The sequence below is a fragment of the Centruroides vittatus genome, unplaced genomic scaffold (assembly GCF_030686945.1).
Source record: "Centruroides vittatus isolate TY-2023 unplaced genomic scaffold, ASM3068694v2 contig_233, whole genome shotgun sequence".
Taxonomy (NCBI): Eukaryota; Metazoa; Arthropoda; class Arachnida; order Scorpiones; family Buthidae; genus Centruroides; species Centruroides vittatus.
In genome coordinates this window covers 377,397-385,623 of record NW_027121459.1, presented here as the reverse complement: position 1 = coordinate 385,623, position 8,227 = coordinate 377,397, and the positions used below count along the sequence as shown (strand labels likewise).

Here is an 8,227-nt window from a genome sequence, read left to right as displayed (position 1 = left end):
ACTATATTTGTAGATTAATTTTAATATAGGAACAATTATTCATTCCTCATTTCTCACCATTGTCACAGTTATCAAACAGACATGACGAGCGCCATGATCTGTTGAAAAAAAAATTGAGTTATTAAAATATTTATCGCAAATTATCTGTAAATTTAATTAAAAATGAAACTTACTCTATAAATTCTTCTACGCGTTCCTTATCGCTAAAAGAATAATGTTTTTTTCCAGGTAGCTTGTCAGCAGAGCAATCGTCATGTTCATCCTCATAACCTTCCTTAATATTGATTCTACAACATCATTTATGTGTTTAGAAATGTCATATGAATTTAAAAGTATTTAATTAAATTACTTACAGATGTCCAACTTCGTGAATAAAGGTATCAACCATGTAGTAGAGATCGTCGTAATGGCATGCAACCGCAAATTTCAGATCCCGATTACAAGCTTCTCTTAGGTAAGACATACCTGCAAAAAAATGTTTAATAAATATAACATTAAAAATCCAGATGAAATAATAACGTAAGTTAAAATGCTGGATTAGCTACCGTCGATAATAAATAAATCTTCTCCTGTCTCTGGGAAAGAGTAAATTAGTGCACGTCTGCAAAAAAAATAACTTTCTTAATTTTACTAGAACAAAACGCAAAATATATTCTTTCTAATGTAAAAAGTATTCTTTTTGAGATTAAAACTTATTAAAATTGATAACATATTTCATTTTTATTTATGTACACACATTATTTAAGTGCACTGGTTAAAACAATTAGGAGAGCACGCGACTGCATTTACCAAGGAATGGCAAAAACTTCCCCAACACCTCATCGATAACGTTGTCGAATTTTAGTCACGCACTTGTGCAGCGGGTTCAGCTGTTGACGAATATCTTACGTCCTAGTAAGGACAGTTCAATATCCTAAACGTCATTGGTTCTGTTTAGCAGACGAGCATATTGTTGATCACTATACTGCAAAAAGATTATAATATTACAACAATTCGTCTCAAATGCATATTATTCACCTTACCGTATATAATACTGTACGTTACATAACAGTAACATCTGACTTTGAGAATCGTTTGACTTAAGCGATTTTCTTTCTTTTTCCCTAAGTATATTGACCAGTGCACTAGAATAAATTTCACTATAAACACTATAACTGTATAACAAAAGTGTAAGTATTGACTTTAAGAATAAATCGTTAAAGCACAAAACAAACATCAACGATATTTAAAATGTAATCGTGTCAATTAGCATTAACATTCGATAATTATCAATTAAACGACAGTTTCCTTTCTTTTAGTACTGCCGTTGAAGTATAATACAAAAAAATTGTCATAATTCATTTTTACGAAGTCAGAAGAACAATAACATCGCCTCTTAATACCAGAGGACTGTCTTCAAGCTTCTTTCTCATTCCAGAAAGAGCATCAGAAGCGATGATATCGGACGAATAAAGACTGTCTTTAATGAAATCCGGTTCGGTTTCGTTCTGAAATTGAAGTATGCATAAAGAAAAAAGAAAATACAAGTGATATTTCTCACTATGATTTGACTTACTGTATATGAGATATGTCCAATCAAACGAATTGTTATATTGAGTTCTAATTCATCCAGATAATTTTTCTATGACTGAAACGCAAGAAAATTAATATAATAAAGAATTGAAGGAATATGATTACATAACAAATGAACTTTTTAAAGCTTACATCACGAATTATCTGATTTAGATGATATTTCATTCCTGCTTCGCTAAAATCTCTAGTCATGTAACTACCAGTCAATATCAGAACGTCAAGCACCAGACATGGTGTAGAATCTATTTGAACATCCTGTGCATCTGCCACATCTTCGACGGTTCTCTTCTCGATCACAGATAATTCTGCAAAAGTAAATTAAATATTATTATTTTTATATCTGTTTCTCTTATAGTCAATCCGAGAAAATTTATAAAATACACTTACTTCTCAGTCGCTCAACTCCGAAACTTTTTTCATAAGTATCCGCTATAATAATGGAGAAAACCATTGCAAATGTAATTAAACAATTCATTTTTGGATTTGAAATGTCGTCTTAATTACATCGAAAGTTAAGAATTTATAATAATTTATTATCGATAAAGGATATCGAACCTTAACTTAATTTTAATTGAATTTCCTGTAATGGAATTTATATCGATTAATATAAATTACTTTCTTTCTTTGTAATTGGTGTTGATGATTACATTTGATTTCGTAAACATTATAAATAAAACATCCGATAACATTTATAATTTTAATCAATACTAAATATTGGTAAATTTCTACTTACGATATACCATTCTCATTCTGTAATACATTTTATATTTATTTATTTGTGTATACTGATACAACCATGATAAGTGTGAAAAAATAAAAAAAAATCATACAAGATTATACAACATGTTTATTAATACAAAACAAATATATACACCAACTTTACCTAAAACATATTAGAATGGATTTAGTTTTTGTTTTATTAAACCTAAATGTGGGAGAACAATCCGAAACAAAACAAATTAAAATAAATAATTACCAAAAAACTGGGCTATATCTTACCTAGAAAAGAAAAAAACAATCAGTTTATTTTTTTATTCACAAATCTGATATCTCCCAAATATCCAAGGATCAAAGCACGCTCTCAGGTCGCAATTAACATGTAATTACTAACAGTTCTTACTATAAATTTACAAATAACCATTACCATAACGCCAACATCATGCGATGAACGATTTCAATTTTTAATAAAAATAAATACCACAAATCAATATCTTAAATTACTTTCCTAAGGTTATTAAACGAAAATAAGTGACAACAAAGATCCCGACGTAATGTTGACAAAATGTCAAACTGCAATCACGTGATATTCATCCAATAGTGAATCAACTGTATCACACACGCGAATGTGTGATACGGTTGATTCGAAACCCCCAAGTTATAAACAAAGTTCAGCTTCAAAATATAATAATCGAAACTGTTTAACTTTAGTAAATAAACTACATCAACATTTAAAAGAAAAATTTCAATGTTAATCCCATTCCTAGTACAATTTATAAACAGATACTTCGTCCAGGACAACACTATCCCTTTCGAAACGAAACGCAAATAAATCTTGCTAAAACGTTCTTCTCCCAGGCTTAATGTTCTAAAAACACAATTAACGCATTCGTTCAGGATCATACGAGACAATGAAATCGGTAAACACTCTATACACACTAAATATCGAGGAGTACAGTACATCTTGGGAGCCCATACAATCTGTTTACAAAAGTAGGTAATACTATATCCAAAATTTCCTCACCTCAATCCCAGACACTTCGGAAGCATAGAGAAAAGAGGAGAAAAGAATTACAAATTTGTATAACTTTATCCGTTTTCATTTCAGCATTAACTTTACAAGCCCTCAGACGAGTATTAGAATTACCATTGCTTTTACAGCTCACACTTAAATACCTATATTGTGAAACTACCGATACGGTGTCATCAGTAAACCACCGTTTATCGAACTTGGAACTCTTGCTACTATTTCGAGAAACAACAGTTTTGGATTATGTAAGGTTCGATTGTAGACTGTAATTCATTATACTTATCCAAAGGTCGATTGACACCCGAATCAGCCACCATTATCACATCATTTGCATACGCTAATATTGGATTTTTTTATGATGATTGTGTCAATATTACACTGACTCTATCAACATCAATACCTTACACCTTTAAATCATTAATACAATTCAATAAATCATTTTAAAATAAACGAAAAACAATAAGGCTCAAAATATATCCCTGTGTAACACTCTTGGGTGAAAAAAAGAGAGAGAAATGGCTCTTCTCTTTTTCGGGGTGTTGAATGAAATGGCCAGAATTATGATAAGCTATTATAAAGTTAAATATATGTAAAGTAGCAGGTAGGCCCGGCGTTGCTCGAGCAAAAGTAACGATAGCGAAGACTAAGATTATTACGTTATAGTCACAGAAGAAAAACAGTTTTAAAACAAACTAAATATTTCTAAAGAAAGGTCGAATTTGAAAATCGAATATTATAATATTGTTCGATTTCCACGACGTGTTCTGATTACATTGTTCGATTTTCATCGAATGTTCTAAACAAGAAAGATCGAGAAAAACCGAACTAATCTGTTTAAATTTGAAAATCAAATATGTTCTAACATATTACTCTTTTCCTTTTTTTCCTCCAGCGCCCGTAAATCTTGCACGTCGCTTTTTCTTGTTCTCCATTGGTACTTAACACTTCCATCAACGGAAGTGTTAAGCCTTAATCCTGTCCCTATTCTTCTTAACGGGGTAGCCGTTAAGAAGAATTTCGAAAAATTCCTACTTAGTGTGCGTTCTCGTGACGTACCCTAACTGTGTACCAAATTTCAACTTTCAACTCTTAACCGTTTGGGCTCTTAACATTTCCATTGCTACGTAACAGTTCAATTGTTGACACTTCCATTGTTACTTCACACTTCCATTGTTAGTTAACACTTTCATTTTTGATGGAAGTGTTAAGTTTTAATCCTGTCCCCCTCCTCCGTGGGGAGGAATTTCGAAAAATCCCTTCTTAGTGTGCATTCTCGTGACGTACTCTAACTGTTTACCAAATTTCAACTTTCAACTCCTAACCGTTTGAGCTCTGCGCTGATTATTATTATTATTATTATCAACTCGTCTCGATTATATATATATAGATTCTATAGGCACTTGAATTCACACGCAAAAAAATTGAATAATTAATTGATTTCTGGATTAAAATCGTCAGTTTCTTTACAACATTGTTCGTATATGCTTAAGTAGTCGTTATTTTAATAAAATAGGTTATAATTTTAACCCCACACACAAGAAAATGAAAAAGTTTAAACCGATCTTCTACTCGCCACGTTATACGTAGTGAACGCCATTATCAACTTTCTAGAATTGTCAGATGTTGGCGCTCGACACGTTTTGGGCTGAAAACGACGACCTCAACCTCTCTAATAGCTTCCCAATGAATACGTATGCTTTCTCAGTAGTGACAAAACATCAAAGGACAAAACTGACATATACAGAATGGGTAAATCTGAAATCAATAATTGTATGGTGTTTTCACTACCTATAACTAAGGCTAGGCTATCTGAACAATAGAAATGGTATAAGTTTTTACTGCCTGGATGTCCTGGCCTTAGTTATAAGTAATAAAAATGGATAAAGCTTTGCATTACAAGAGTTGCCTAGGAGTACAAGCTATAATACTTTCTTGTATAAGAGTTTCTTCTACAAGATTTTACACAAGAATTACGCATTTCAGTAATTACTATATTGTTTTATATTCACATTTTGGAATAATCAGCAAGTCTCATATCCTCACAATGAATCAGTAGTGATAAAAATGCACATAGAAAATAGGTTTAAGTTTTGCACGCACAACTTTCATATCTGTATCAATTGATTATACATTAAAGGGTTGTATTAACCTATAAAAATTAGGTTTTTAAGAAACAAATTTTTATTAAACCAGTTACAATACTGATTACATACTGTACATTATTCAAATATATATGTGAGAGTTCGAGAGTTCGAATTGACCGACAAATTACAGATTTAAATTAGTCATTATCTTGACATCAATAACCAAAGTCCAAACCAAAAACTGACCCGTCTTAGGGGAATGACTGTACCTCCCCCTCCCCTCGAAACGCGAATCTGAGTCACACTCGGAACTAAAGACAAAATTCGCTTATTGGCGAGAAAATTAACGAGGGGACGAAATAAAAAGGAGGGGAACAAGAACCAAGGGGTCGTCATTCGTAGCTCCCTCGTAGCGTCGTCGTCATTCGTAGCTCCCTCGTAGCGTCGTCGTCATTCGTAGTTCCCTCGTCCGACCGGACTCGAAGCCGAAAACGGACGGCCGAAGCCGCTCTGCCACTACGGATTGTGTATTGACTGTGCCATCTGACGCCGATACTTGTTACTTGAGGTATGACGGCCATTTATTTGTAAACTCTCTCTCGGGTTCGAACTTTCCTATGTTAGTACGTAAGTTTTCTGTCAATGTTATTCGGTGTAACTGTTCGTTATTGTTTCGTGAATAAATTCTGTTTATTCTTGTATTTGGTATCATTTATTCGAATCTCGCCTCTGTCTTATCAACGATCCCACTCTTTCCTCCTTCCACTCGACCTGACAATTACTTAGTTCCAGACTGGACAAGCCATCCTTGACAGTGGGCAGGTCTTAACCAACCTGTGAACCAAGAACAGGAGGTCCGACACCGTCCGACCTCCCGGGGTCCCCACAAATTGGTTTTTCAGGAGTGGGGTATGGTTTGAATTCGAACTTCTCGAACGATTGATAAGACGAAAAAGGCCATATTCGAATAAGGTACGAAATTGGGTCGAATTAGGATCTCCATAATTCAGATTAGTAGATATAGTGACTCGATAGACTTAATCGCGAACCTAGATTTAAGTACGCGGTAGACATAATGACGGACGGTCCCCAACCAGCGAACCCACATCCGGGTTCAAATCCGGCTCCAAATCCCCTTACCCTAGGAGGTCTGGGCGGAATAATTCCTTTACTGCCTGTATTCTCCGGCGAAACAGGAGGCACGAGGATTACGGACTTTTTCGATTCGCTCGCGGATGTAACGAGAGTAGCCGCCTGGTCCAAAGCCCAAATGTTGGCCGTAGCGAAACTTAAGCTTTCTGGAATAGCGCGGGAATTTGTTAGGAAAGACCGTCGGATCAAAGAGGTAGACGATTTCGACGAATTTAAACGCATAATGATAGAGCGCTTTGAACGGGAACCTTTTTCCTTTCGGTTAAATAAATTTTATACGTGCGTGCAAAGGAGGGATGAGGATGTACAAACATACGCTGCCCGGCTGCAGGCACTTGCCATGGAAATTGAGATCACGCCAGAACCCGGCGCGGATGCCACCGAAACTGCTATCATCCAGCGCGTTCAGAGAAAGGAGCTGGACGAACGCTTAAAGGCGCAATTTTTAAACGGAATAGATATCAGGATCCGGCAACGCGTGATGAGCAGGGAAGCTGCAACCTTCGATGATGCTCTCAAAGCCGCGATTAGTGAGGAGACAATCGAAAGTCTCACTGCCCATCCCAGAGGAATGTTGCGAACAGTTAGAGAAGATCAACGGGAACCCGAATCCCCTTCATTTAAAGATATTGCCCAGTTAACATCGGCCTTAGAGGACCTACAAGCTAAGATGGACGGATTGACGCGAGGTTCTGCTTTACCCATTCCTAGGACACCTCCCCGCGGACGATTTAGTCGCGGAAGCGATACCACCCCCTTCCGACGAAACCAGAGTTATCCGAATTTGCCAAATCGTAAACCCGAGCAACCGCTTGAGTCGAGCGATAGAGCGCGGAACAGTTCGGAACGCCGAGATCGAAGCACTAATGCGACGGCAGCGCAAAGGCGAAACGCAGCCCCGCGGAACAGGGAAAGCAGCGAGGAGAGAAATAGAGTAAGATTTAGAGCACCCCCTAATAGGGAACCCTCGAATAAGTGGCGCGGCAATGTACGAAGCGTCGACAGGCAACGGACCCGAGCGGACTTACTGCGAACCCCGAAGTTTCCTTTCCCTACTTCTCGTCGTAGGCCTAGCACCAGCCGACAACACTCGGGACGCAATAATCAGAACACATTTACGCGAACACGAGAGGCATACCCTTTAGCCTCTACTCGGCATTCTCCGGCCGAAAGTGAAGCTATGTTTCACTGTTATATCGGAGGAACTCGTGCTACGGTACAGATAGATACAGGAGCTAAAGTAACCCTATTGGCCAAACCTTTTGCCGATACAATGACAGAGAAGGTACGAATCGATCGGAATAGGGAAACAGATCTAAGAAGTGCCACGGGACACCTTATACGAACCTATGGCATTATGAGCCCTATTTTCCAGATTGGGGACTTACAATTCCCGTTTGCATGCTGTTTGGTCGATGTCGACGTCACGTACCCTTGCGACGGCATTATAGGAAGAGATATGATTAGAGAGAAAGGCTTTTTAATTGACCTGAAGGGAGGAGAAATGATTATTCCCCCGCATAAGGTAGTAGGCCGCATGAACCCTACAAAGGCAGCTAACCAGAAGAAAATTGTAGCAGGTACGAAAAATACAGAACGAAGACCCAGGAAACAGCGAAATCAAAATAAATCTAGAGAGGCGACCCAGATAGTAGCGGATAGCGATTTTAGG

At 36.8% G+C, this 8,227-nt stretch overlaps 1 long non-coding RNA gene across 1 annotated transcript; it reads right to left on the bottom strand.

Moving 5' to 3' along the window:
• Nucleotides 1–1,438: 1,438 nt before the first annotated feature.
• LOC136971152 (uncharacterized) lies at nucleotides 1,439–1,734 on the bottom strand. Its single transcript, XR_010880110.1, has 3 exons — nucleotides 1,705–1,734; nucleotides 1,556–1,627; nucleotides 1,439–1,487 (listed from the first exon to the last, which is right to left on the bottom strand). It is a non-coding gene; the product is annotated as an uncharacterized lncRNA (long non-coding RNA).
• Between the last annotated feature and the right edge of the window lie 6,493 nt (nucleotides 1,735–8,227).